The sequence below is a fragment of the Neovison vison genome, chromosome 13 (assembly GCF_020171115.1).
Source record: "Neovison vison isolate M4711 chromosome 13, ASM_NN_V1, whole genome shotgun sequence".
Taxonomy (NCBI): Eukaryota; Metazoa; Chordata; class Mammalia; order Carnivora; family Mustelidae; genus Neogale; species Neogale vison.
In genome coordinates this window covers 111,233,412-111,256,011 of record NC_058103.1, presented here as the reverse complement: position 1 = coordinate 111,256,011, position 22,600 = coordinate 111,233,412, and positions in this window count along the sequence as shown.

Sequence of the window (22,600 nt, the reverse complement as noted above, 5' to 3'; positions counted from 1 at the left end):
AAAACAGAGCACAGATGTTTTATTTATTAAAAAAAACCAAGATTAGAGAAGAATTATTATAGCCAATTCCACCCTCATCTCTCTGGTCATTTACCCCCTACCTTCCTTCTAGTGCATCAGTGTTGAACACCTGTGTCTCATGGTTTATCATTTCTTTTCAGTTCCTCATATAAACTAATTTCTTCTTTTCTAAGATTGTATTTATTTGAGAGTGCACGAGAAGGAGAGAGAAAGCAAGCATGAGGTGGGGAGGGGCAGAAGAGGGAGAAGCAGACTCCCTGCTTGAACAGGGAGCCTGATTTAAGACTCGATCCCAGAACCCTAGGATCATGATCTGCACTTAAGGCAGACACTTAAAAGACAGAGCCAACCAGGTACCCTACTAGTTTCTTCTTTTTTTAAGTGTTTATCTTAGAATCACTCTCTCCCCACAAATGAAATTTCTCACAGCATTACATAAGGGCTACCTTGACTTAGTGACTTTTTGTACTTTAATTTTCTTGGTTTCTTATTTAATTCTTAAAAAAAACTTTTATTTTTTAATGGTTTTTTTTTCAGATTTTATTTATTTATTTGACAGATTGAGATCACAAGTAGGCAGAGAGGCAGGCAGAGAGAGAGGGGGAAGCAGGCTCCCTGCTGTGCAGAAAGCCAGATGCCAGGCTCAATCCTTGGGAACATGACCTGAGCTGAAGGCAAAGGCTTAACCCACTGAGCCACCCAGGCACCCCTTAAAAAACTTTTAAAAAAGAACTTGAAGTCCAATAATTTAATCTGGGAACATGCAACAATATGTTCACAATCTTTGATCAAATCCAATCTTAGAAATTTATCCCAAGAATCAAAGGATATGTGGTATTTTTAGGCATTAAGTATTAATAACACCAACTTTTAGAAGGACCACAATGTCCAGTAATTGGTTAAATAAGTTCTAAATTATCTGTATGAGGTGGTACTGCATACAATGCTCATGACAAAGGAAAGGCATAAAGCTATATTCAAGATAATATAAACTTGAATATATTTATATGTGGATATGTACACCAAATGGCTAAATGTGTATCACTAAATGATGGGCATATACATTCCTTTTATTTTTATCTTTATCCTTCTCCCTTTAAGTGAGATATACATGCATGTATACACATATATACACATACTTATGTAGATACATATACATGTACATATGTGTATACAAACATACAATTTGTACCAGAGTACTCACTAAAATTTTACTTATAAAATAAGAAAAATAGAACTCATATGACTATTTACATAAATCCCAGCAATTCCACTCCTAGGTGTGTGTCTGAGAAATAAAAACACATCTACAGAAAAACTCATGCACAAATAGTTGTAGCAGTATTATTCATAATGACCAAAAGGGGGGAAATAATCCACATGTCGATCTGACAAATGAATCAACAACATGGGGTATCCATACAATGGAATGTTTTCTGGCCAAAGAAGGAATGCAGTGCTGATATATGCCACAACATGGATGGACCATGCGAGAGGAGCCACCAGTCACAAACACCATGATTTATTCTACCTATATTAAATATCAAGAACATGCTCATTTATAGAGACAGAAAGTATATTAGTGGCTGCTTGGGGCTAGGAGGGACAGAGACTGAGGGACAGTGAGAGATACGGGTTCTTTTTGAAGTGACAAAAACTAAAATTGACGGTAGTGACAGATGCCTATACTCATGATTATACTAAAAATTATTGTATTATACATTTTAAAAGAGGGGGTCATATGGTATGTAAATTAGCTCTTAAAATGGTTTTAGAAAAGAAAAATAGTACTTGCACAATTAACAGCTCTGTTTCCTTTGCTCATTTCTGTCTATCTTCAGAGGAGCATTTTAGAAAAAAAATACAATCACAAAACTAAAAAATAATGAATGTTTTTCTGAAAATAAATAAATTGGGGAAAAAAAATAAAAATAAAAATAAAAATATGAATTTTTGAAATACTTTTAAAATCATGATTTTTAATGATGATATAATGTTCCAATTTATGGATTAATCATATTTCCCTATATTAGATTTTTATATTCTTTGCAATTCTTTAATAAAGAAGAGGTATCAAATTCTAAAAAAAAAAAAAAACTAAGCACTTAATTGATACAAAACAAGTACACACCCCTTGATTCATGGAAACTTTGGAATCCCAACAAATCTCAAAGCAGACGCTGCAGGCTTATATATTATATATTCTGTATGTGAATATAAAAGGAATATGTTTATGTCAGCAGCATTTGCCTGTCAAAATTTGGATCCCCTTTTCCCCTAACAAATATGTATTTAGTTTGAGCTGTTGGTATTCTACACTAAGCCATTTCAAGCTACATAGTCCAAACTTTGAGCACTAGATTGGCAACAGGATGAGTGTTTCCTGGGCCCAGAAGGATAATCACACCATTATAGGTAGAGTGTGAGTTTCTAAGAAGGAACGGATGTTATTTTTGTCAAACATCCAAAACCATGAAATTAGTAAGTCTTCCTTAGACAAAAGGAGAGGGCACCTACTTCACTCTCTAGCATCCAGGAATTACGCTTCTGAGTATCCATGGTGTAAGACGGTAGATGCCTGGCCACAGAGCAGCCCTCCAGGACCTAGGCAAGAACCCTGGAGTTGGGTTCATGTCCGAGCGCTAAGAGAAACTAGTGCTAACAGCAGAGAAACACACTCCCCCTACTTTGCTCTAGGTACCAACAATCATTCACTAAAATTTTATGACACACCATAGACTCAGCAAACAGAATTTGGAGAAATTAATGGATTTCTGTTCATCCTGTGAGTGAATTGATAAAGAGTAATATAGGCCAGAAAAGCTATTGGAGACAGTAAAAGGTAACCAGGTAATTCTAGAGATTTGGATTAAAAAGAGGACACACCGTACACAAAGGTCAACTCAAAATGGATAAAAGACCTCAACGTGAGACAGGAATCTATCAGAATCTTAGAGGAGAACATAGGCAGTAATCTCTTTGATATCAGCCACAGCAACTTCTTTCAAGATACCTCTCCAAAGGCAAAGGAAACAAAAGCGAAAATAAACTTCTGGGACTTCATCAAAATCAAAAGCTTCTGTACAGCAAAGGAAACAGTCAAAAAAACAAAGAGGCAACCCACGGAATGGGAGAAGATATTTGCAAATGACAGTACAGACAAAAGGTTGATATCCAGGATCTATAATGAACTCCTCAAACTCAACCCACACGAAACAGACAAACACATCAAAAAATGGGCAGAAGATATGAACAGACACTTCTCCCATCAAGACATACAAATGGCTATCAGACACATGAAAAAATGCTCATCATCATTAGCCCTCAGGGAGATTCAAATTAAAACCACATTGAGATATCACCTTACACCAGTTAGAATGGCCAAAATTAACAAAACAGGAAACAACATGTGTTGGAGAGGATGTGGAGAAAGGGGAACCCTCTTCCACTGTTGGTGGGAATGCAAGTTGGTGCAGCCTCTTTGGAGAACAGTGTGGAGATTCCTCAAGAAATTAAAAATAGAGCTTCCCTATGACCCTGCAATTGCACTCCTGGGTATTTACCCCAAAGATACAGATGTCGTGAAAAGAAGGGCCATCTGTACCCCAATGTTTATAGCAGCAATGGCCACAGTCGCCAAACTATGGAAAGAACCAAGATGTCCTTCAACGGATGAATGGATAAGGAAGATGTGGTCCGTATACACTATGGAGTATTATGCCTCCATCAGAAAGGACGAATATCCAACTTTGTAGCAACATGGACGGGACTGGAAGAGATTATGCTGAGTGAAATCAGTCAAGCAGAGAGAGTCAATTATCATATGGTTTCACTCATTTGTGGAGCATAACCAATAGCATGGAGGACAAGGGGCGTTAGAGAGTAGTAGGGAATTTGGGTAAATTGGAAGGGGAGGTGAACCATGAGAGACTATGGACTCTGAAAAACAGTCTGAGGGGTTTGAAGTGGCGGGGGGGGTGGGAGATTGGGGTACCAGGTGGTGGATATTATAGAGGGCACAGCTTGCATGGAGCACTGGGTGTGGTGGAAAAATAATGAATACTGTTTTTCTGAAAATAAATAAATTGGGAAAAAAAAAGAGGACACAAAACTGTAAAATAATTTCCAAATGTAACAAAAGAGTAGATTTGCAGTACATAGTCTGTACATGTTTTGGGAATTTCCAGAGATTTCTTGGATAGAGGAATGGATTCCTCCATTGACCCAAAGGAAAAGGTCTGAAATCACTGTAACATAGGTATTTAAAAAGAAGTGATCAAATATTAAATTTATAACACAGAAACAAATTTCCTTTACTTAGGAATAAACCTACACAGAAATAACAAAATATTAATTATGATATACGTGAATTGTAAAGTAAGATTTTTTTCTTATGCTCTCCAAGTTTTTCATTATGAATTTCTATAAAATCATACGTTGTCCTTATGAGACAGTTATATTTTAAAACAATTTATAGCTTTATACAACATGATTACATATACATGGTAAAATGATTACTACAATAAGGCTAATAAACATTTTTCATCATGTCATACAGTTACCATTCTTGGGGAACTAGTGTGATAAGGGACCCCCGAGATCTACTTTCTCATCAAACTTCCAATAGGCAATCCATTGTTATTAACTATATTCAATATGCCATACATTAGATTTCTAGACTTATTAATTCTACCTAACTGCAACTTCATACCCCTTGAACATCTCCCCATTTCACCTACCTCCTTGCCCCTGGTAACCACCACTGTACTCTTTGCCTTTATGTATTTAACTGTTCTAAATTTCACCAGTAAGTGAGATTATGCAATATTTTTCTTTCTATGCCAGGATTATTTCACTTAACACAACGTCTCCAGTTTCATTCACATTGTTGCAAATGGCAGGAACTTTTTTAAAGGCTGAATAATATTCCAGACAGAGAGAGAGAGAGAGAGTATGTATGTCTGTACAAACCCATGTATTTCTTCATCCATTCATCCATCAACAGACACCTAGATTGCTTTCCCATCTTGGCTATTGTGAATAATACAGTAAGTACAGAATGCAAATATCTATTGGAGGCACTGATTTTATTTCCTGTCAACATATACCCAGAAGAGAGACTCCGAGATCATATGGTAGCTCTGTTTTTAATTTTTTGAGAAACCTCCATACTGTTTTCCAACAGCTGCACCAGTTTGCATTCCTACCAACAGGGCACAGGATTGGTTCCCTTAACTCCACACCCTGACCAACACTTCTTTTTGATAATAATAATCCCAACAAGTATGATGTTATACTTAAAAGTCATATACTTTTGATATATAGAACATATTATAGATATTAAATTTTAATATATAATTATCCCTCAGGTTAGAGAATAAAGTACCTCATTTAAATTTTGGTAAGGTTTGGGGTGCCTGGATGGCTCAGTGGGTTAAAGCCTCTGCCTTCAGCTCAGGTCATGATACCGGTGTCCTGGGATCAAGCCCCACATCAGGCTCTCTGCTCAGCAGGGAGCCTGCTTCCTCCTCTCTCTCTCTGCCTGCCTCTCTACCTACTTGTGATCTCTGTCTGTCAAATAAATAAATAAAATCTTTTTAATAAATAAATAAATAAATAAATTTTGGTAAGGTTTAACATTTGGAAGACTCATGTTTATATTAAGAATAAATCTGTCCTAGGTCTATATCTGTAATCTACAGTTTATCTCAAACTAGTCAATAAGCCCCATTGCATCTGACAACAAAACATCCTTCTTGAACCTGGTCTACTTTGAAGTAATACTTCATTTCTTTCAGATACTCCTAGATGATACAGGTTAGAGTTCCTTTATTCCAAAGTGATAGTAAAATTATTTAACACAGTACACCATGGATACTGACCAATCAAAACTGAAAGCCAATTAATCAGAAAATATGCAGCTCAATCAGAACACATGCCAAGCAATCAGAATGGACAGAGGTGAGGCTGTTAACAGGGTCCTGGAAGTCTCCCTCCTCTACCAAGCATAACCTCATCAATTGTCATATCCAGAAGGGGCAGGATGCTTGCGGTAGCAACTAATAACCAATGTGTTGGAAAGGTTTGGAGTATTTGAACTTGGATAACCATAAGGCAGTCCTGCCTTCACTGGACTTCCTTGTGATGTCTTCTAGGGGTTGTAGGTCCTTTTTTAAACATTGTAACAAACAAGCAAACAAATAAACACTGTAACAACAGAGTTATGATTAAAGTGATAGCTAATTCTGCAGAAAGGAGAAGCGGCTGTTAAAGAAGATTCAGTGAGAAATATGCTGAGTACCCTTTACAACCCTGGAAAGTATGACTTTGGAGACATCCAGTATCTCTGAAGGTGGGAGGTGGGGGAGGCACAACTGTGAAAATGAGGAATTATTTGGCAGTCTGTCCAAGAGCTATTGGGTTCTGTGTCTCCCTCGCTGCTCCCATGCCACCAAATGATTTAATTTTTTGTTCAGTCCCACCCTGAAGAGGACTTATTTGTTCTCTGGGAAAAGAGAGTCTGAGAATCTCAGAATCTAGTGAGGCACAGTAAATATTGGGGTGAGGTACTGTACTAGAAACAGGAAGCTTTAAAGGAAATTTAATCTAATACTTCCACACATACTCACATTCTAAAATAGAGATCGGCCTTTAGAAGGTGAGTCTCTAGAGAAAATGTTGGCAGGAATATAGAATGTTACAACTATTTATAAAATCACTTGGTAATCTCTTAAGAAAATCAATATTTATTTATATACATTTATTTATATGCTAACATTTATATATTTATTTATGACACATATATTTATAATATTTAAATATATTTATACATTATATATATTATATTATATAGTATTGTTATTATAATATACATTAATATAATAGATGGAATATGATCATACATAATTATCATTATTATAGTAAATGTAATACATTATAAATATATAAATATATATTTTATACATTTGTCTATATATTAATCAATATTTATTTGATCCGGCCATTCTATTCCTGGGTGCCCAAAGAAAAGCAGCATGTGTTCATAGTCTCATATGTGAACGTTCATAGCAACTTTATCTGTATTAGCCAAAAACTAGTAACACTGTGGATGTCCATCAAGAAGGGAACAGAGTAACTGTAGCATATCTATACAATGGACTTGGGAACAGTAAGAAATGAACTACTGGTGTGTGCAACCCAGCTGAATATCAATAATTATGCTGGGTGGAAAAATAAGCTACACAAAAAGGAGTACATTCTGTGCCGCTTTGGCAGCACAGAATACTAGAACTGGAACAAAAAAGGAATACATTCTGTACTTATGTGGTATGTGGGCGGGGAACAAGGGAGAGCAGAAGCTAGGGATTACAGAGGGGCATGAATAAACTTTGGAAGGTGACAGGTATGTTCACTATCTTTGTTATGCCAATATCACAAGTGTGTATATGTCTAAAAGATTAAACTGTGCATTTTAAATATACACACATATCTTCTATTTTAAGTACACACAGTGTTGGGTATCAGTTGGAACTCAAATAATAGAGCTCAAATAAGTAAGTGTGAAAAGATAGGAATGCCCCTAGACCTTTACATCTTTAAAATTTAGATGATTCTTTTTAATCATCATAGACCTAATTGCTAGTGAATAAGATGATGATCTTGAGGTCACTGACATTGTTATTTTTCAATTTAATTATTACAGAAGTAATTTTTGTAGTTACGTTATTATGTATGCTTTGGCTAAAGTAAAACTTTCTCCACAATGGACACCGATAGACAACAACAAACTACAAGTTTTTAATGTAATTTTAAAAAATAAACATTGAGACATCAAAATATAAAATTTGCAAGTGCGAAAATGATAGTTCTGCCTTTATTATGTAGATAACTGCAAAGCATGCTAATGATTATGTCTAAAAGTGTTTACCTTCATTTAAATGTTTTGATTCCTTTTATGAAGAGGGAATCTAAATTTGATGTATTTGTTTTGTGTCTGATTTAAAGTAAACACAGGTGTTTAGTATTTGATATACTAGTTAATCATTTCTGCTGGAGGATGTGAAGATAATTTTTATATATTCATTTGGAGAAGGTTGAAAACATCCCTGTGGATGCAGCATAATTCAGTTCCTTTACCACCTTATCAATTTCCTTTTGAATAATTTATCATTGTTTGAATTTGTATATCATTTTTACCATATGCCTGGTATGCTTCTATTTTTACATTACCCCAGGCTTCTTTTTCATACACTCTCTAGAGTCATTATTTAACCGGGAGTTTAGTGCTAGTTGCATATTACAATCACCTATTAAAACAGCAATGCCTAGACTTATTTGCAGACATTCTGATTTAATTGTCCCCAGCAAGGCCCTGGTATAGCTAATTTTTTTATAAAACACCACAGGTGACTCTAACATGCAGCCAGTGCCAAGACCAACTGACTTAACTTTCTTACACCAGTGTGCCTTAAACTTGTTTGAATACAACAACATTCAAATGAGGTTTTTTTTTCTTTAAATTAACATATTATGTGTTGTTGGTTTCAGAGGTAGAGGTTAGTGATTGATCAGTCTTATATAATACCCAGTGCTGATTACATCATATGCTCTCCTTAATGCCCTTTGTCCAGTTACCACTACCTCCCCTCTAACAACCCTCAGTTTGTTTCCTATACTTGAGAGTCTCCATACAAATTTCATCTTATTCTATTTTGATCTCTCTTCCCCTATGATCCTCTCTTGTTTCTTAAATTCCACATATCAGTGAGATAATACAATTGTCTTTCTCTGATTAACTTACTTCCCTTAACATAACACCTTCTAGCTCCAATCCACATCACTGTAAATGTCAAGATTTCTTTCTTTTTTTTTTTTTTTTGTGATGGCTGAAGAGTATTCGTGTGTGTGTGTGTGTGTGTACACATACACCACATCTTCTTTATCCATTCTTCTGTTGATGGACATCTGGGCCTTTCCCATAGTTTGGCTATTGTGGACATTGCTGCTATAAACATTGGGGTGCAAGTGCCCTTTCAGATGACTACATTTGCATCTTTGAGGTAAATACCCAGTAGTGCAATTGCTGGTTCATAAAGTAGCTCTATTTTCAACTTTTTGAAGAACCTCCATACTGTTTTCCAGAGTGGCTGCACCAGCTTGTGTTCCCACCAACCGCATAGGAGGGTTCCCCTTTCTCTGCATCCTCGCCAATATCTGTCATTTCCTGACTTGTTAATTTTAGCCTTTCTGACTGATGTGAGGTGATATCTCCTTGTGGTTTTGATTTCTATTTCCCTGATGCTGAGTGATGTGGAGCACTTTTTCATGTGTCTGTTGGCCACCTGGATGTCTTCTCTGCAGAAATGTCTGTTCATGTCTTCTGCCCATTTTTGATTGGATTCTTGGTTCTTTGGGTGTTGAGTTTGGTAAGTTCTTTATAGATTTTGGATACTAGCCCTTTATCTGATATGTCATTTTCAAATATCTTCTCCCATTCTGTCCGTTGTCTTTTGGTTTTGTTGATTGTTTACTTTGCTATGCAAAAATTTTCATCCTGATAAAGTCCCAATAGTTCATTTTTGCCTTTGATTCCCTTGCCTTTAGAGATGTGTCTAGCAAGAAGTTGCTGTGGCTGAGGTCGAAGAGGTTGCGGTCTGTGTTCTCCTCTAGGATTTTGATGGACTCCTGTCTCATGTCTTTCATCCATTTTGAGTTTATCTTTGAGTATGGTATAAGAGAATGGTCCAGTTTCATTCTTTTGCATGTGGCTGTCCAGTTTTCCCAGCACCATTTACTGAAGAGCTGTTCTTTTTCTAATGGATATCCTTTACTGCTTTGTCAAAATACTTGACCATAGAGTGGTGGATCCATTTCTCGGCTTTCTATTCTATTCCATTGATCTATGTGTCTGTTTTTGTACCAGTACCATGCTGCCTTGATGATCACAGTTTATAGTGTAGCTTGAAGTCAGGATCGTGATGCCACCAGCATTGACTTTCTTTTTCAACATTTCTCTGGTTATTTAGGGTCTTTTCTTATATCACAGAAATTTTAGGATTATTTTTCCAGCTCTGTAAAAAATGTAGATGGCATTTTGATAGGAATTACACTGAATGTGTAGATTGCTCTGGGAAGCACAGACTTTATTTTTTTTTTAGCATAGACATTTTTAACAATATTTATTCTAATCCATGAACATGGAATGTTTTCCCATCCCTTTATGTCTTCCTCAATTTCTTTCATAAGTGTAGTGTTCTGTAGTTTTAAGAGTCGGATACTTTATCCCTTTGCTTAGATTTATTCCTAGGTATCTTATGGTTTTGGGTGCAATTGTAAATGGGATCAACTCCTTAATTTCTCTTTCTTCTGTCTCATTATTAGTGCATAGAAATGCAACTGATAATTGTGCATCAATTTTATATCCTGCTACTTTTCTGAATTCTTGTATGTGTTCTAGCAATTTTTTGGTGGAGTCTTTTGTGTTTTCTACATAAAGCATCATGTCATCTGCAAAGAGTGACAGCTTGACTTCTTAGTCCATTTGGATGCCTTTTAGGTATTATTGATTAATGCTTCAATTTCCTTGCTGGTTGTGAGTCTGCTCAGGTTTTGTATTCCTTCCTGGTTCAGTTTTGGCAGTTAAAACATCTCTAGGAATGCATTCATTTCTTCCAGATTCCCTAATTTGTTGGCATATAGTTGCTTATAATATGTGCTTATAATTGTTTATATTTCTTTAGTGTTATGATCTCTCTTATTCCATTTATGATTTCATTTACTTGGGTCCTTCCTCTTTTCTTTTTGATAAGTCTGGTCAAATCAATCCTGTTAATTCTTTCAAGGAAACAGCTCCTACTTTTGTTGATCCATTCTGCTGTTCTTTTGGTTTCTATTTCATTGATTTCTGTTCTAATTTTTATTATTCTCTTCTCCTGCTGGGTTTAGACTTTATTTGCTGTTCTTTCTCCAGCTCCTATAGGTATCAGGTTAGCTTCGTATTCAAGACCTTTCTTGTTTCTTGAGAAAGGGTTGTATTGCTATATACTTCCCTCTTAGGACCATCGTTGTTCCATCCCAAAGGCTTCGAATGGTTGTGTTTTCATTTTTATTTGTTTCCATGAATTTTTAAAATTCTTTAATTTCCTTGTTGACCCATTCATTCTTTAGTAGGATGCTCTTTAGCCTCCGTGTATTTGAGTTCATTCCAAATTTCCTTTTGTGACTGAGTTCATGTTTCAAAACACTGTGGTCCAAAAATATGCAGGGAATGATCCCAGTCTTTTGGTACTGGTTGAGACCCAATTTGTGACCCAGGATATGATCTATTCTGGAGAATGTTCCATGTACACTCAAGAAGAATGTGGATTCTGTTGCTATAGGATGGGATACTCATAATATATCTATGAAGTCCATCTTATCCAGTGTGTCATTCAAAGCCCCTCTTTCTTTGTTGATCTGCTTAGATGATCTGTCCATTGCAGTGAACGGGGTGTTAAAATCCCCTATTATTATATTATTGATGTGTTTAATTTTGTTATTAATTGGTTTCTATAACTGGCTGCTCCCATGTTAGGAGCATAAGTATTTACAATTGTTAAATATTCTTGTTGGATAGACCCTTTAATTATAATATAGAGTCCTTCCTCATTGTTTACTACAGTCTTTGGCTTCAAATCTAATCTGCCTGATGTATGAATTGCTACCTCAGCTTTATTTTGACGTCCATTAGCATGATACATGGTTTTCCACCCCTCACTTTCTATCTGAAGGTGACTTTGCGTGCAAAATGAGTCTCTTACAGACAGTTTATTGATAGGTCTTGATACCCCATGTCTTTTGATTGGAGCATTTAGCTGATGTACATTCAGAGTAACTACTGAAAATATGAATTTAGTGCCATTGTATTACCTGTAAAGTCCCCGTTTCTGTAGATTGTTTCAGTTCTTTCTGGTCTATGCTACTTTTGGGCTCTCTCTTCACTTAAAGGATCTCTTTTTAATATTTATTATAGGGTTGGTTTGGTGATCATAAATTCTTTTAGTTTGTTTGTCCAAGAAGATTTGTATCTCTCCTTCTATTTTCAATGACATTCTAGCTGGATAAAATATTCTTGGCTGCATATTTTTCTCATTTAGCACCCTGAATGTATCATACCAGTCCCTTCTGACCTACTAGGTCTCTGCAGATAGGTCTGCTGCCAATCTAATGTTTCTACCCTTGTAGGTGACAGACCTCTTGTCTTGAGCTGCTTTCAAGATTTTCTCTTTGTCTCTGAAATTTGCAAGTTTCACTATTATATGTAACAGTGTTAACCTATTTTTACTGATTTTGACGGGGGATTCTCTGTGCCTCCTGGACTTGAATGCCTATTTCCTCCACCAGATTAGGGAAGTTCTCAGCTATAATTTGCTCTGATATACCTTCTGCCCCTATCTTTCTTTCCTCTTTTTCTGGGATATCAATTATTCTAATTGCTTCCCTTTATGGTATCACTTCTCTCTCAAATTCTCCCCTCATGGTCCAGTAGTTGTTTATCTCTCTTTTTCTCAGCTTCTTAATTTTCCATCATTTTGTCTTCTGTGTCACTTATTCTCTCTTCTGCCTTATTTATCCTAGAAGTTAGAGCCTCCATGTTTTATCATCTCATTAATAGCCTTTATTTCAACTTGATTCAATTTTTGAGCTTTTATTTCTCCAAAAAGGGATTCTCTTCTGTCTTCTATTCTTTTTTCAAGCCCAGCCAGTATCTTTATAATCATTTATTGTTTCCTGGTTAGTAACCCCAAGCTGAGAGCCAACTCCTGGGCTCACTGATTGCAGCTGGTTTCTCCACTCCAGTGCCTGGGAGCTCTGCCACACTGTTACCCCCCGTCTTCTTATGACTCTGAGGATCCTGAGACCACACTGTCCCACATATGATTCTACCCTCATTTAGCTGTCTGAATGACAGCCTTTCAGGCCGTGATGTCCCCCACAAAGCAGACTTCTGAAAGTTCCTATTTTGTGCTCCACTGCTCTATCACTCTCTGGTGGCCAGCTCAGGGAGGCTCCCTCCCCGCTCAGCTTGTCTTTCCATATATTGCCTCAGATTCACTCCTCTGCACCTCCTACCTTGCAGAAAGTGGTCACTTTTCTATTTGTAGAGTTGCAGCTATTCTTTTCTTAGATCTCTGGTTGAGTTCACAGGTGTTCAGAATTATTTGATAGGTATCTAGCTAAATTTCCTGGGAACAGACAAAACTAAGTTCTACCCCTCTGCCATTTTGGACAGGAACCTATGCAAAGAACTCAAATTTCAATAAAAAAAACAACCCAGTTAAAAATAGGCCAAGGATCTTAACAGATGCCTCACCAAAGGTATACAAATGGTAAGTAAGCATATGAAAAGATGTTCCACATCGGTATCTTCAGGGAAGCCCACATTAAAACAATGAGATAGGGGTGCTGGGTGGCTCAGTGGGTTAAAGCCTCTGCCTTTGGCTCAGGTCATAATCCCAGGATCCTGGGATTGAGCCACACATTAGGCTCTCTGCTCAGTGGGAAGCCTACTTCCTCCTCTCTCTGGCTGCCTCTCTGCCTATTTGTGATCTCTGTCTGTCAAAAAAAAAAAAAAAAAAATCTTAAAAAAAAAAAATAAAACAATGAGATACAATTACAAACCTATTAGAATGGCCAGCATCTAGAACTCTGTCAACACCAAATATTTGTGAGGATGTGGAGCAATAGGACCTCTCATTGCTGGTGAATGCAAAATTGGCACAACTACTTACTAAGACATTTTGGTGGTTTCTTACAAAACTTAACATATATTTAGCATAGGATCCAACCATTACAAGTCAAAAACTTACATCCACACAAAAATCTGCACACAATATGACATTCCAGAGAAAGCAAAACTATGGAAAGAGTTAAAAGTGCTGTGGTTGCCTAGAGTGATGGAGGAGAGAGAGATGAATAGGAAGAGCACGGAGGATTTTTAGGGCACTGAAGTTACGGTGTTATTAAAACAATAGATAAGTGTCATCATACATATTTTTCAAACCCCTAGAATGCACAAGAGTGAACTGTAATGTCAACTACAGGTTTTGAGTAATAGTGAAATATTTTTTTAAGATTTTATTTATTTATTTGGCAGAGAGATCTCAAGTAGGCAGAAAGAGGGGAAAGCAGGCTCCCCACTGAGCAAAGAGCCTGATGCTGAGCAGAGAGCCCGATGTGGGGCTCGATCCGAGGACCCTGGGATCATGACCCGAGCCAAAGGCAGAGGCTTTAACCCACTGAGCCACCCAGGTGCCACATAGTAGTGCAATATTAATGTAGGTTTCTTAGCTGTAACAAATGTACTACAGTGGGGACTGCTGATAATAAGGAAGGCTGTATGTGTTCTGGGGCAGGGGGCATAAAGGAAATGCCTGTACCTTCCACTCAGTTTGCTGTGCATCTAAAACTGATCCAATAATGATAATTATAATAATAATAGTTTATTATTTTTAAACAACATAATTTCTGAGTTTCAAAGTCTCAAGCCCATCCTCCAGAATCAAGTTTCAGGGAAGAAAAAAGGATGAAGAGGCCCAGAATGAGAAGCACTATTTCACAAGACTCAAATCTTAAAATTTTTGAGACATGGAAAAAAGTAAATAAATGTGCATTGGGGTCATTGAATCTCCTAACTCCTCATCCCCAATTCCAATATATAACCCAGTTTGTAATTTTATTTGCTAAGTATCTTTTGAAATATCTATACTTACTTCTATCACTCCTCATTGCCTCTTCAGTCCAACCTCCTAACATCAAGAGTCACTGCTACTATGACAGCCTGTCATGGGGATTCTGGCTTCCACTCTTGCCTTCCTCCAACTTTAGAACCAAGTTATTGTTTGGAACAACATGATCATGTCACTCAGGTCTTACAATATTTCTCACAGCTTCTGGGATAAACACAAACCTTTAAAACAGCCTCAAACCTTTTGTGGTCTGACTTCCACCTTCTTTTCCAGACTCATTCTAGACTTACTCTCCCATTTACTTCTTCACCTCTGACCATAAGTAGCATTCTTTCAAGTCTTTCCATACTGGGTAAGTCCCCTTTTGTCACAGGCCACTCACAGAGGCTGAGCCCTCTGTCTGAAATGCTTTTCTACTCTGACTTTATCTAATTAATTCCTATACATTTGTCAGATTCCTGGTAATAGCCAAGTCCTAGCATTCTCTAAACTGAGGCTAATTTCTCAACTTCATTAGCATCATACAGAGCTCCTTTCTAGATCTTACCATAATTGTAACATCATATCTATATGCTCACTTCATTTTTTTCCCACCTCCCTAACACTTATTTGACAATGAACTCAACAGGGATGAGACATTAGTTTTGCTCTCAGAAACCAGACTACCTGGGTTCAAACTTTGGCTCACTGATTTTTTTTAAGATTTTATTTATTTATTTGAGAGAAACAAGGAGAGCACAAACAGGAGGAGTGGCAGAGGAAGAGGGAGAAGCAGGCTCCCCAGAACAGGGAGCCTGACATAGGACTCAATCCCAGGACCCTGGGACTATGACCTCAGTTGAGGGCAGATGCCTAATTGACTGAGCTGAGTCAACCAGATGCCCATTAACTCACTGATTTGGTGACTTTAGGCAAGTTATTCGTCCTTTCATATCTCAGTTTATTTGTCTGCAAAATAAGACCCATACTAGTACCTTTCTCAATGGATTGGTTTGATTGTTTAAATTTACACTCAGAATACTGAGGAACGGGGTTTATTTTTTTTCCACCTTATTTCACACATCTCTTAGCCCAACACCTGGTTGTGGTAGACAGAACAGTGGGCCCTCATCTTAGGCACCTGTGAATATATTACTTTACAGAAGGTAGAGCAGGTAGAGGGGACTTCTGATATGATTCACTTCAAGACTTTCAGAGGGGAAGATTATTTTGGATTATCCAGGTGGGCACAGTCTAATTGCATGACTCGTGAAAAGCAGAGGAGTAAATCAGTGAAGTCACATGAGGGAAGGAGGAGAGATTCAATGTTTGAGAGGGACATTGCTGCCTTTGAAGATGGAAGAAAGGGGTCATAAACCAAGGAATACAGGTGTACAGGTGGCTTTTAGAAGCTAGGGTCAGCCTCCAGTTGATACCCAGCAAAGAAATGAAAACTCAGTCCAATAACTGCAAATAAATGAATTCTGAAAACAACCTAAATGAACAGAGAATGGCGTCTTCCCCAGAACTTGCAGAAAGGAACACAGCCTACTGTCATCTTGATTTTAGCCCATGAGACCATCAGACTTCTCACCTACAAAACTAAGATAATGTTTCTTCTGTTTGAAGGCACTAAGTTTGCAATAATTTGTAATGGTATCAATAGAAAACTAACAGGCACACAGTAGATAGTAATAAAAAGATTTAAAAAATCCTACCTATACTGAAATACTGGAAATGTAAAATGTTTTACATATTATTTCATTTAATTCTCAGATAGTTTGTGAATTTGATGTTAATTTCTCCATATTAAAAAAAATTGATTTAAGAGAGAACACGTGCAAGCAGGGGAGAGGGGCAAAAGGAGAAGGAGACTCTAACAAACTCCTCGCTGAGTGAGGAGCCCCAAGTGGGACTCAATCCCAGGACCCTGAGATCATGACCTGAGGCAAAACCAAGAGTTGGATGTCCAACCAAATGAGCCACCAGATGCCCCAATTTCTCCATTTTTGAGAAGACAGAACTAAGGCTAAATGTATTTTATCAAAAGTCACCCAGTTTTTATCATGATTTGTCTGACCCCAAAGCTGAAATGTTCCTCTGTCACACTGTAGCTCTACTACTAAAAATATCAACTTATATACTGCTTGTGAATTTGCAAATAATTTTGTATTTAAATTATCTCCTTAGTCCATCTCCTTGTTAATCTAAAATCACCTAGCCTTGTAGAATGAAGGAAAATGTATTTTATAAAATATGTGTTACAAAGCTAAAAATAGCTTGTGTAACAACAAGTAAAATTCATTAAACACTTACTATGTGCGTGGTACCATTCTAAACACCCTACACATGTTATTGCATTTAGCCCCGATATAAGTTTAACAGTAATTACTCTGATTTATTCCCCACTGTCATTTTGTTGCTTAAGAGCAGTTTGTTTCTTCATAATTTTAGAGTCATGTTAAGCTAAACATTTGATATCATTATGGAAGAATTGGTCAAATATTTGTATTGTTATTAAGCTTTTCAGATCAGCAATATAACATACATAACAAAAAGTTACAGGCTGTTTCATATCTTATATCTTTTTCTTTTCTGAGAATTGTGTTTTTTAAAAACCCAAGTTATATTTGAATAATAAAGTGAGATATGTTTAAATGGCAACAGATGTCTATAGAAGAGATATGTCATCCAGATGCATGGCTCCCTGGAAAGACATTAAACCTGTTAATGTTTAATCACAACTTAAGGTGTTAATTGGTACAGCAAAGAATTCTTTCAAGCAAAAGTGTTTTTATTGCTTTGCACTTGTATATTAAAATAGCAATTAGATAGCATAGAAAATGAACACATGATTTTATTGGTATGCATTTAAACTATACCAAATTGTAAAAGTTCTTTTAAGATTTTCATACTGGTGACCTTTGACTTTGTTATTTTTAACATACTATCTATAAACTTAGAAGGATTTTTATCATTAAATTTGAAATTCATTATTTCCACATGTGTGCATATAGATAATCACTCTAAAAATTTGCCCATGTAGAGTGGAGATCAGAGTTACCAACATTGACTATCAAAAAAAAAAAAAAAAAAGGTACTTTACCTCAAGTATTTTCTGTCAATATTCTTTCTCGCAATTATTCTACATTCAGTAGCACTCATTTCCTCTTTCACACAACTTTTTTTGCCCCCAGCTTCCTTTACCTAATTTGACTGTTCTTTTCTCTACTTGACAAACCAACAACTCAGTGTTCTTGATCCAGCTTGAATACTACAGTGTAGGGGAAAATGTCCAGACATTTATCACATTTATCTGCTTATATGTCTCCACCAAGTGAGCATCTGGAAGTCAGTGACCAAGAGTCAGTCACTTCTGAATCCTTAGAATCTGTAGTTTCTTGTGCAGATTCAGTATATACTTAACACAAATACTGGTCAAGTAAGTGCTTTGTGGAAGAATTACAGTGTGTAAATGTATTTATTCATTCATACTTTCATTGGTTCAACAGAAATGTACCAAGGGCTTCTTAGATGCCAACCAATTCATGGTTTACTCAAAATACCACAAAGAGAATGGCACAGTCTAGACCTTAGGAGGTGATCAGTCTTAGGAAATCCTAAGAAATCATCACACAGTGTGACAGGTTTCTTAGTGAAGGCTTACTAGTGTTTCTTGGGAAAAGGAATTTATTTAAATCAAATTGACTCTTTCCTATTAGAAATCCTGGGGTAGGTGCTTGTCTCCCCTATCTCAGATTTTTACCTATGTCAAAAAGAAGTAAGACCATATATATATAAGGTTTTATGTACTTCTCATTTAATCACATATATATGTGACTCATTTAATCTCACACACATACACACACACACAACTTAACTAAAACTGGAAACTTAAAATGCTTTACTTTAAAGATTCTATGAAACACAAAAGGGGGCATTGTAGAATGAACAAGAGTGACCATCTCTACCATTGTTCACATGTGCAGGATATGAAGACCTACTCCAATCACCTGCAACATTTTTCTACCAGGCTTGCAAATTAGTAGGGCTTGGGAGTTATTCTTAATAGCAGGCAGGGCTGTGAATTAATTCCTCTGCCTGGGCATAGCAGGGGAACATTTATGCCTAAACTAGCTTTGCCCTATGGGCAATCATCTCTGTTTGCTTGCTGGTCTTATTGAGGATTATTGGGCTACGCAGTTTCCAAGTGCTCTCATCAGCCTTTTTTTTTGCCATATATACCAGTTTTAGCAAATTCTAGAAGACTGAAATTTTATGAAGTATCTTCTGACCACAATGATATGAAACTAGAAATTACTAATAAGAGGAAAACTAGAAAATTCATGAACACATAGAAACCAAGAAGAACCAATGGATCAAAAAGGAAATTAAAGAAGAAATAAAGTTTCTTAAGACAAATATGGATATACATAAAGAAGAACTTATCAGATACAGTTCTAAAAGGGAAGTTTATAGTCATAAATGCCTACCTTAACAATAAAGATCCCAAATGTTTAACTCCATACCTTAAGAAACTAGAAAAAGAATGAATCAGCTGAAAGTCAGTACAAGAAAGGAAATCATATAGAGAAGAAACAAATGAAAATACCAGAAAAACAACAAAAAATATTAACCCACCTGAAAGTTGCTCTTTTGAAAAGCTAAAATTGACAAACCTTTAGCTAGACTAACCAAAGGTAAAAAGGAATAGACTCAAATCAATAAAATTATAAATGAAAAAAGAGACATTACAACTGAAATTACAGAAATACAAAGGATAAGAGGCTACTGTGAACAACTATACAGCAACAAACTGGATAATATAGAAGAAATGGAAAAATTCTTAGAGACATGCAAACTACCAAGACAATCAGGAAGAAACAGAAAATCTGAACAGACCAACCACTAGTGATGAATTAGTAATCAGTAATCTCTCGACAAAGAAAAGCCTAGGAACAGATGGTTTCATGGCTGAATTTTATCACACATTTTAAGAATTAATGTCAATCCTTTTTAAAGCCTTCCAAAAGATCAAAGAAAAAGTAAATACCTCTGAATGGTTTTAACCCTGATATCAAAGTCAGAAAAGGACACTACCAGAGAAGAAAATCTGTAAATTAACAACCTTGATGAACACAAATGCCAAAGTTTTAATAAAATACTGGCAAATCAACTTCAATAGCCCATTAAAGGGATTATTTATCATAACCAAGTGGGATTTCTTCCTGGAATGGAATAAAGACAGTCTAATAGTCACAAATCAATCAGTGTGATGCATGACATTAAGAGAATGAAAGAAAAAATCATGATCTAAATAGATGCAGAAAGGCATGTGACATATGTCAACATTTTTTATTTTTATTTTTTATACTTTGATTTTATTAAATATATTTTATTAAAAATTTTTAATATTTTATTATTATTTAAAACTCTTGGGGCACCTGGGTGGCTCAGTGGATTATGCCTCTGCCTTCAGCTCAGGCCATGGTCTCAGGGTCCTGGGACTGATCCCCACATTGGGCTCTCTGCTCAGCAGGGGGCCTGCTTCCCTCTTTCTCTCTGCCTGACTCTCTGCCTACTTGTGATCTCTCTCTCTCTGTGTGTCAAACAAATAAATAAAATCTTTAAAAAAAAACCCTCTTAACAAATTAGATATAGAAGGAATGTATCTTAACATAATAAAGGCCATCTATAACGAACCGACAGATAACATCAAACTCAATGGTGCAAGGTTAAGAGACCTTTCCTCCAAGATCAGGAATAAAATAAAGGTGCCCCTTCTCACTATTCCTTTTCAACATACTTCACTTTATCAGGCTTACTGTACCGCACTTTGCAGATGTTACTTCTTTACAAATTGAAGGTTTGTAGTAACCCTGTGTCAAGCATATCAATGCCCTTTTGCCAATAGCATTTGCTCACATTCTGTCTCTGTCACATTTTGGTAATTCTTGCCATGTTTCAACCTTTTTCATTATTATATTTGCTATGGTGATCCATGATCAGTGATTACAACCTGCTGTGAAAATAAAATGATGGTGAAAAAGTATTTAGCAATAAGGTTTAATATATACGTGTACTTGTATTTTAGACATAATGCTATTGTGCACCTATAGGCTACAGTATTCTGCAAACTTTTGTGTGTACTGGGAAACAAAACTCACTTTGACTCACTTTATTGCTATACTCCCTTTATTGTAGTAGTCTGGAACTAAACGCACAGTATCTCTGATGTATGCCTGTAGTGGAATTCCTTGACAGAGCAATCAGTAAAGAAAAAGAAATAAAAGTTATCAGTATTGGAAAGGAAGAAATAAAACTGTCTCTAGTTGATGATGACATGATTTTATATAGAGACAATCCTGAAGATGTCACCAAAATATGTTAAATCTAATCAAAGAATTCAGTAAAGTTATACGATTGAAAATTAACATACAAAAATCAGTCATATTTCCATTCACTAGTGACTAGTTATCTGAAAATAGATATAAGAAAAACAATCCCATTTACAATTCAATCAAAAACAATACTTAGGAGTGCCTGGGTGGCTTAGTGGGTTAAAGCCTCTGCCTTCGGCTCAGGTCATGATCTCAGGGTCCTGGTATTGAGCCCCGCATCGGGCTCTCTGCTCAGCGGGGAGCCTGCTAACCTTCCTCTCTCTCTGCCTGTCTCTCTGCCTACCTGTGATCTGTCTGTTGAATAAATCAATAAAATCTTTTTTAAAAAATTAAAAAAAATAAAATGCCAAAAGCATGAGAAGTCAACCACAGATACAATGAAATTACTACCAAATTTCCAATAACATCTACAGAAGGAAAAAAAAAATCCTAAAATGGATATGGAACCACCTAAAACCCCAATAGCCAAAGCAATCTGGAAGAGCAGGAGGCATCACAATTCCTGATGTCAATGTGTACTATGAAATTATAGTAATCAAAATTGTATGGTTTTGGTATAAAATAAACCAGTGGAAAAGGATTAAAAGCCCAGAGATAAACCCAAGCATATATGTTGAACTAATGTTTGACAAGAGAACCAAGAATGCTCAATGGAGAAAAAACTAATCTCTTCAATAAATGGTACTGGACAAATTAGATATTCACATGCTGCAGAATAAAAATAGACCTCTATCTTAAACCACTCACAAAAATTGACTTAAAATGGGTTAAGGTCTTAAATGTAATGACTGAAGCCATAAAACTCCTAGGGAAAAAAAAGGGGAAAAATTTCTTTGATATGGGTCTCAGTAATGATTTTGTGGGTGTGACACCAATGACACAAATGACAAAATGAAAAATAAAACAGTGGAACTACAACTAAAAGCTTTCTGCATAGCAAAAGATACAGTCAACAAAATTAAGAAAAGAAACCTAATGAATGAGAAAATATTTCGCAAGCTATATACCTGATAAAGGGTTGATATAAAAAATATACAGATAACTCACACAACTTAATAGCAAAAATTTTAAAAAGTGACATTTTTCCAAAGAAGATGTATGAATGGTCAAAAGTACCTAAAAATATCATCGACATCACCAATAATTAGGTAAATGCAAATCAAAAATACATTATCTCCTCACACCTGTAAGAATCAAAAGTACAAGAGATAACAAATGATGAAGAAGATGTGGACAAAGGGAAATCTTGTGCACTCTTGGTGGAATTGTTAATTGGTCCAGCCACTGGGGAAAACATTATGGAGGATTCTCAAAAAATTAAAAATGGAACTACAACATGAACCAGTAATTCTATTTCTGGAAATCTATCTGAAGATAACAAAAACATTATGTCAAAGAGATATCTGCACCCCCGTGTTCATAACAGCATTATTCACAATAGCCAGGATGTGGACTAAGTGTCCATCAATGGGT